The sequence below is a fragment of the Pithys albifrons genome, chromosome 1 (genome assembly GCF_047495875.1).
Source record: "Pithys albifrons albifrons isolate INPA30051 chromosome 1, PitAlb_v1, whole genome shotgun sequence".
NCBI lineage: Eukaryota > Metazoa > Chordata > Aves > Passeriformes > Thamnophilidae > Pithys > Pithys albifrons.
Window position 1 is genome coordinate 43,419,057 of NC_092458.1, and position 9,067 is coordinate 43,428,123.

Consider the following 9,067-nt stretch of genomic DNA (forward strand, 5'->3'; position numbering starts at 1 on the left):
TCTTTTAGCCAGTCTGAGCTGATTCAACACAATTGCTGAGTTGGCTTTCCTTGTGGCCCATAAATTCTGCATTCTTTGTGTTCATTGTGTGATACATTCTTCTCCCCCAGTTATGTTAACCTCCTCTTAAGTCTGAGATAACACTCAGACATTAGTACCACCTTTATCTTACCTGTGGTGACTTAACTTACAGTCCAAGTTTCAGGTATCCATGGAGGCATATTCAGGGGGGAGCATGTTTTGATGGTCACAGATGTCACCTGTTGCAGAACCTGGGGCAATCTTTGTTTGACCAGTGATATGCACACAAGTAGTTGCTTCTTTACTCGGTTTTCCATAATGGGAATTTTTGTCTGGATGAGTCAATCAGAATGTGGTAACTAGATCTTGCCTCCCACCAGGCGTGGAGTTAGCATTGTTCTGTCCCTCCATTTTGTGTTTATCTCATAGCAAAGTCTTTCTGTGACCTTAACAGTGTTTGAGACAGGCAACTGTGCTTTTTAAGTCTTTACATGTCTCAGCAGAGAAAGTTTAGCTAGCCGATTAGACAGTCAAAGTTAGGTAAAACAATGGCATGCTTCTGTTACTTCAAGATGATTTGGGAAATCCCTCTAGGCATGAGATGTGCCAAGTGCCTTTAAAAATCCAGCTCCAAATCTCTGCAAAATCCCAACCACCTGTGTTATGAGCTCAGTTTGCAAGTAGTTTTCTGTGCTTTCCAAAGTCCCTTGACTCACGTCAGCAGAAAATATTTGCCGCCAACCCAAATAGTTCAAACTGCAGATGCTGCTGAGAAGCTGGCTCACCCCTGCAGGAGGAGGTCGGGAGTTGGCACAGTACTACAATACCATAGGACTCTGCCAAAAAAAAAAAAAATCAAAGTGAAAACATTTACACATGCAGGCAAGAATTACCCAACATGAAGGGAACATATCACTCAAGCCTCCCACACACATGAGATTGGGTACACCTCAGTGGCTACCACAAACCTGATGCTAAAGGACTTTATGATGAGTGTCGTAGAATCATAGAATGCCCTGGTTTGGAAGGGACCTTAAAGATCATCTACTTCCAAGCCCCTTGCCATGAGCAGGGACACCTTCCACTAGACAAGGTTGCTCAGAACCCAGCCCAGCCTGGCCTTGAGCACTCCATAGATAGGGCATCCACAACTTCTTTGGAAAACCTGTTTCAGAGCCTCCCTACACCCACAGAAAAGATTTTTTTCCCCAATATCTAATCCAAACCTTCTCTCTTTCAGTTTGAATCCATTCTCCCTTCTCCTGTCACTACATGCTCTTTCAAAAAGTCCCTCTCCATGTTTCTTGTAGGCTCCTTTCAGGTACTGGAAGCCTATAATTAGGTCATCCCAAAGCCTTCTCTTTTCCAGGCATAACAAGCCCAATTCTCTCAGCTTTTCCTCAAAGGCGAGGTGCTCCATGACTCTAATCAACTTAATGATCCTCCTTTGAACTGCGCTCCAACAAGTCAATATCCTTCCTCTGCTGGGGACCTCAGAGCTGGATGCAGCACTGCAGATGGGGTCTCATCAGAGGCCGAGTAGAGGGGTGGAATCACCTTCCTCCACTGCTGGCCATGCTACTTTTGGTGCAGCCCAGGATGCAATTGGCTTTCTGAGCTGCAAGTGCACATTGCTGGCTCATCTACTAGCAACCCCAAGCCCTTCTTGGCAGATCTGCTCTCCATCTGTTAATTCCTCAGCGTGTATTGATACCAGGGGTTGCCCCAACCCAGGTGTAGCACCTTGCACTTGGTCTTATTAAACCTCATGAGATTCTCATGGGCTTACTTCTCAAACTTGTACAGGTGTCTGCCTAAGGAAAGAATTGCAGACCTGAACAGAAAGACAAAGAGAAAACAAGCATTTCTGAAAGTGGGAATAAGTACTTCTACCCTGCACTGAGTGAAAGAATCTGGAATCTGTTACTTTTCCCATTGCAACAGACCTTCAGCATCTAAGCTCAGCCATGGAACACAGCTGTCCAACAAATCCAGTTGCTACTCTGGGCATATATTGCTTACCACTTTTCCTTACAAAGAAAGTAGTAGACAACTACATATTCATTCCTGGAAACATAAAAGCTGTGTTTCCTACATTATTTTGGATATAGCTTGGGACCAATAACTGGGTTCTTGGCAGGCTAAAATGAAGGAAAAAAAATATTTGCAAAGTCAAATATTCCTCTGTCATCTCAAAAGCTTCTAGGTAATTCTGAAAATGCTCTAGATCTCTGTTATGATGTTTATCCCAGATTCTGAGAATTGCTAACCCATCTAGGGAATATTTGCTAAACTCATCAGACCGTTCAGAGAAATTACCAGGAAAACAGGATTTGTGATTTGCTCCCACTGAAACCCTGACTGCAAAAAGACAGTAGAACATTTCCCTATGATATAGAGACTTTCAAATAAATGAAAAAGAGGAAAGAAGATCTTATATAATAACATTGTTGAGCAATACCTGAAATGCTGAATGGAGCATTAACCGCATGGATCTCTTGTCATGGTATGTTGCACTTCTGTCAAGGGTATGTAATAAAGAGAGAGGAAGGGAAGAGTGAGAACTGACAGACTACAGTTCACTGAAAGTCTAATCCAAAACCCAACAGAATAATTGGATTTTTATGAGTTTTGATTTAGTCCTGACAAGTTTATTTCTGCATGTGAACAAGAGTTTTGGGAAAAAATGCCGTGAGGAAATGACCACAGATGGTCAAACCAGTTGTTTCTCAGGGCATTATGAAACATAACAAGCAATAGATTGAGCTTTTAAAATTAATAAATGGGCTTAAAAATAAGGTAATTATTTTAAAGTTAGAAAGTTAGTGACAGGACTTTAAAAGAACTCCCCACACAAAGAAGAAAGTATAAATTGCCAGAAAAAGCTGACATAACAGAGACACTTCAAAGACTCAGAGAATTTTGTTTGGAAAAAAAGAAAATTCAGACAATTAAAGAAAGTAGGATTATTATATTAATAACTAGGTGAAAAGAACATCATGTCAGGTCTTGGAGTCTTTTCTGTTTCTTAATTGTCTAATATCAGTAAATTTTATTCTCTGCTTCTCTAGGTATCCTAAGGCTGTCACCATGCTGTGTTCAGTTTACCTCCAGTTCAAGAATGAGATCATGATGCTGTGTCTGAGCTGGTTACAAACGAAAAACTGACTGTGATAATTCAGATTAATGTACAAGCATCAGTTTCCTTGGCAAGCTGTTAACACAGATGCAGGTCTTTACAGATGCTCAGCTCTTCTTTTTGCTTCAAGGCTCTTCCCTTCTCTAATTCCCTGGTTTCCAGTGAAAATGAAAAGGACACTGCCAGCATAGGTGATTTTGCTTCTTAGTTGTTTTCTTTGACATCCACTTACAAACCTAAAAGCATATCTATTCACTATTTGTTTTGCTGTCACAACTAAAGCCTTCCATCAGATATAAAAACCTCACTTTGAAATACACTGGAAGATTACCTCCATCTCAGAAAGCTCTTGGGGGCAAGTCTAATTTGCTTCTGTAGAGTCAAAGGGAGAGGAGAAGCTAGTGACAGAAATGTCATTCACTGGAGGGCCGAAACTAATAACATTCCAAAGGAATAAAAGCATAAGTCTGTCCACCCAGGAAACACAAGAATACAACACATACAACCGTAATTCAAAAAAAAACAAAGAAAAAATGACGGATTTGGAAGGGGAAAAATGTGAAGGCAACTTCCATACTTATCTGAGAGATACAACTAAAACAGTAGCAGGTCCTAGGTATATCATTAAAAAATAATTTCTAGTGGCACAAAAGGTTGATCCAAACACCTGAGTTTTCAGAATCCATGAATTCAAACCAGGGCTGTACTTTCAGTGTATGGAACAGTTAGGAAACTATGGGTGCAATCACATTCAGAAAGGAACTTCAGCAGCCATGTGACAACCTCTACAGAATTAAAATCTGTCATACAAAGGTCGTTAATCCAGAAGTTCCAAATTCAAAGGCTGAAACATCAAGTTCAAAATATCTGTGAAGTTTTGCTACCAAGGAAAGGCCAGAACTGAAAGAGGGTCACTGGGATTCCTGATGTCCATGAGAAAGTGTAAGGGCTGTGTGGTTTTCAACTTCCATGTGTTAGAAACCCTTACAAAGCAGTATGCAAAGACAGCAAGTAGCATTAGGGAGTTGGCATCAGAGAAAAAAGCATGCTCAGGTTGTTTGCCTCACAATGCTTAAGCCAGAACTTACAGTAAGAAATCACTATTGATAATAGTCTTGTCCATTATTAAAGTCCAGGGACATGTTCTGCCTGTATCTCTACTACACACTGGGAGCACTAGGCCACTGCATGCAGCAGTCTCACACAATTTTATACTGCTATTATTACTTCAAGTTCAATATAAGGAATCCCAGATTGCTGCCTCGGCAGGATGTACTCACAGAATCACAGAATCATTTATGTTCACAAACACTTTTAAGATCTTCAAGTCCAACCATTACCTAGCACTGCTGAGACCATGTCCTTAGTATGGATTTAGCCTTTAGGTGCTTTGTCCCTGAAGTTGATGCAGTTTAAAAGACAGTATGTACAGACATCAGGGGCAAAGATCATAGAATCACAGCATCCTTTTTCCTGGAAAAGACCTTAAATACCACCCAGTCTGACCATTAAGTGTTGCCAAGGCTACCATCATTAAATCATGACCCTATGTGCCACATCTATACATCTTTTAAATACCTTCACCCACTTCCCTGGGCAGCCTGTTCCAATGCCTGACAACCTTTTCAGTTAAGAAATATCCAATCCAAACCTTCCCTGGAACAAGTTGAGGTCATTTTCTTTTGAGCTGTCCCTTGTTACCTGGAAGAAGAGACTGCCCCCCACCTCAGTACAGCCTCCAAAACATAGTTGTAGAGAGGAACCTCCTTTTCTCCAGGTTAAACACCTCTAGCTTCCTCAGCCACTCCTCATAGGACTTGTGCTCCATTGTCCTTCTCTGGACACTCTCCATCACCTCAATGTCTTGTAGTGAGGGGTCCAAAACTGAACATAAGACTTAGGTATGGCCCTACCAGTGATGAGCAGAGGGGGGGCAATCACTGCCCAAGTCCTGCTGGCCACACTATTGCTCATATAAACCAGGATGCCATTGGCCTTCTCAGTCACCTGGGCACACTGATGGCTTATGTTCAGCCAGCTGTCCATCAGCATCCCCTGGTCCTTTTCCTCTAGGCAGCATTCCAGCTGCTGTGCCCCAAGCCTTTAGTTTTGCATGGGGTTGATGTGATCTCTTCTCCGGGGACACCCCCTTGTCACGGGGGAGAAGCTGGAAGTCAGCCTGAAGAAGACAGAAGTTCTCTACCAACCTGCACCTCAAGAAGTCTTCCATCATCCTCACATCACCATAGGCAATTCAGAGCTTAAGTCAGTCAGAGCTTAAGCAGTTCACCTATCTGGGACGTATCATTTCCTCAGACGGTAAGATCGACAAAGAGATAGACAACAGGCTAGCAAAGGCATGCAGAGCCTTCAGAAAACTCCATAAAAGAGTCTGGTCCAATAAACACCTGAAGAAAAGTACAAAGATTAGTGTCTACAGAGCCATTGTACTGTCTACTCTTTTATATGGGTCTGAATCATGGGTCATCTACCGCCACCACCTGCGGCTTCTCGAACGCTTCCATCAGCGCTGCCTCCATTCAGTTCTAAACATCCACTGGTCTGATTACGTGACCAATGTGTCTGTTCTTGAACAGGCAGGGGTCAGCAGTATCGAGGCCATGCTGATGAGAACGCAGCTGCGCTGGGCAGGGCACATCTCCAGGATGGAGGATCACAGCCTTCCAAAGATTGTGCTCTATTGTGAACTCACCACCGGCTGCCGCAAGAGAGGAGCCCCGAAGAAATGATACAAGGACTCCCTGAAACAACACCTCAGCCTTGGCCATATTGACTGCCATCAATGGTCCACTCTGGCCTCCAATCGGGATTCATGGAGACACGCCATTCACGACGCTGCTGCTTCCTTTGAGAATGCACGGAGAGTCAGTCTTGAGGAGAAAAGACAACGCAGAAAGAACCATTCCTTGCCAATATCACCTAGGGAGATGTTCCGCTGTGCCTTTTGTGACCGGACCTGCCTATCCCGTATCGGCCTTTTTAGCCACCAGCACGCTTGCAGCAAGCGTGGGTAGTGCCCTTCTCAAATCTTCATTCACAAAGCCTAGCCATGATGATGATGATGATGATGATGTGATCTAGGCGCAGGCCACGAGTCATCAATCCAGCTTGTTCAGATCCCTCAGCAGGTACTCCCACCCAGGTTAGTGTTATCTGCAAACTTACTGAGGGTGCACTCAATCCGATAGTCCAAGTCATCTATAAAGATATTAAAAAGTTTTGACCCCAACACTGAGCCCATGGGAAATACCACTAGAGGTGGTCCACCAGCTGGATTTAACTGCATTCACCACAACTCTCTGGGCATGTCCATCCAATCAGCTGTACACAGCAAAGAGCATGCCCATCACTACCATGAGCAGCCAGTTTCTCCAGGAGAATGCTGTGGAAAACAATGTCAAAGGCTTTATTTAAGTCCAGGCAGACAACATCCACATCCTTTCCCTCATCCACTAAGTGGATCACCTTGACACAGAATGAGATCAAGCCAGTCAAGCAGGACCTGTCTTTCATAAAGTCATGCTGTCTGGCTGTGATCACCTGTTTGTCCTGCATGATGGTACTCAAGATCACAGAATAACAGAATATTCTGGGTTGAAAGCAACCCACAAGGATCATCAGGTCCAAGCCCTAGCCCTGCATAGAACCATCTTCAAGGGTCACAGTATGTGTCCAAAAGTATTTTCCAAATGCTTCTTGAACTCTGGCAGGCTTGGTGCTATGACCACTTCCCTGCAGAGCCTGTTCCAGTGTTCAAACAATCTCTAGGTGAAAAACCTCTTTCTAACATCCAACCTAAACCTCCCCTGACACAACTTCAGGCCATTCCCTCATGTTCTGTCACTGGTTACCATAGAGAAGAGATCAGTGCCTGCCCCTCCTCTTCCCCTCAGGAGAAAGTTGTAATTGGAATGAGGTCTCCCCTCAGTCTCCTCCTCTCCAGGCTGAACAGACCAAGTGACCTCAGCCACTCCTCATGGGGCTTCCCCTAAAAGCCCTTCACTGTCTTCATTGCCCACAATAGTCAAGGTGAGGCCATCGCAGTGCAGAGCAGGGCAGGACAATCCCCTTCCCTGACTGGCTGGTGATGCTTTGCCTGATGCCCCCCAGGACACGGTTGGCCCTCCTGGCTGCCAGGCCACTGCTGACTCATATTCAACTTGCCACTGACCAGGAGACCCAGGTCCCTTTCTGTGGCACTGCTTTTCAGCATCTCATTCCCCAGTCTGTACATCCTTCCAGAGTTTTCCCACACCAGGATGATCTTCTCCATGACCTTACCTGTTACTAAGATCAGGCCGACGGGCCTGTAGTTCCCTTCTGGCCCTTCTTGTATATGGACATCATATATGCTCACCTCAGTTAAGTGGAACCTCCCTGGTTAGGCAGGACTGCTGGTAAATCATTCAAAGTGTCTTGATGAGCACTTCCACCAGCTCCCACAGTATTCCTGGGTGGACCCCATCAGGCCACATAGACCTGTGTGTGGCTAAGTGGTATAACATTTTCCTTGGGTTATGGGAGTTTTATTCTGCTCCTTGTCCCTCTCTTCCAGCTCAGGTAGCTGAATACTCATAGAACAACTGGTCTTACTAGTAAAGACTGAGGCAAAGAAGGCACTGGGTAGGTCAGTCTTTTCCTCATCAGTTATTGCTATGTTTCTCTGCACATCCAATAAAAGACAAAGATTCTCCTTAGCTCTCCTTTTGTTGCTGATGCATTTATAGAAACATTTTGTATTGTCTTGTATATCAGAGGGCATATTAAATTCTTGTTAGCCTGTGGTCCTTTTGATTTTTTCCCCAGCATAATCTCAGGACACCCTTGTGTCCTTCTGAGTTGCCTGTCCCTTCTTCCAAAGGTCATAAACTCTTTTTTTTAAGCTGAGTTCCAGCCAAAACTCTCTCTGTTCACCCAGGCCAGTCTTCCCTGATGGCTCACATTTCAGCACACTGGGACAGTTTCCTTCTGTGCCTTTAAGTTTTCCTTCTTGAACTGTTCCCAACATTTGTGATGCCTTTGCACATCAGGACTGTTTCCCAAGGGACTTTGTCAACCAGGGTCGTAAACAAGATGAAGTCTGCCCTGCAGATGTCAGCTCTGCTGGCACCCCTTCTTACTTCTCCAAGAGTTAAAAACTCTATCATTTCATAGAATCATGAAATCATAGAAAGGCTTGGTTTGGGAGAGATCCTCTAGTTCCAAGTCCCCTGCCATGGGATGGAAAGCCACCCATGAGGTAAGTACTGGGTCACAATGAGGTCTCCCCAGAGCCTTCTCTTCTCCAGGCTGAACAACCCCATCTCTATCAACCTGTCTTTGTAAGAAAGGTGTTCCATCCCTCTGATCATCTTTGTGGCCCTTCTCTGGATCTACTCCAACAGGCCCGTCTCTTTCAGGAGAGCACTACTTATGCTCCTGATCCCTTAACCAGAAATCCCAAAGCCCTGAGGTGTCTCTTGGTTCCCCTCAGGCTTCTTGTTACAACTTCCTCTCTGCCTACTTGAACAACCAATAATGGATTATTATCTGCAGCTTGTACCGGGGCAGGAAACTTCCTCTTCACATCTGTAACCCAGGCCCCAGGGAGGCAGCAGACTTCCCTAAGTGGGTCTAGTCTGCATATTGGGCTTTCTGTTCTCTTCAGAAAGGAGTCTCCTGTGACAATGGCACATCTTTTTTCTTTACAGAAGCACTTTTGACACAAGCATAGGCTAACAACCCCATTGGAACCTCCAAGCTAGATGAACTAACACTTTAATCATTGTTTGGCTCCACTTGCACAGCCTCATATCTATTAGGCAAGGGTAGATGGGAAGGTGCAGCAGGTAGTCACAGAGGTGAGGGAGTGCCAAGTCCTATGTGCAACAGTTACCATCATCTAAG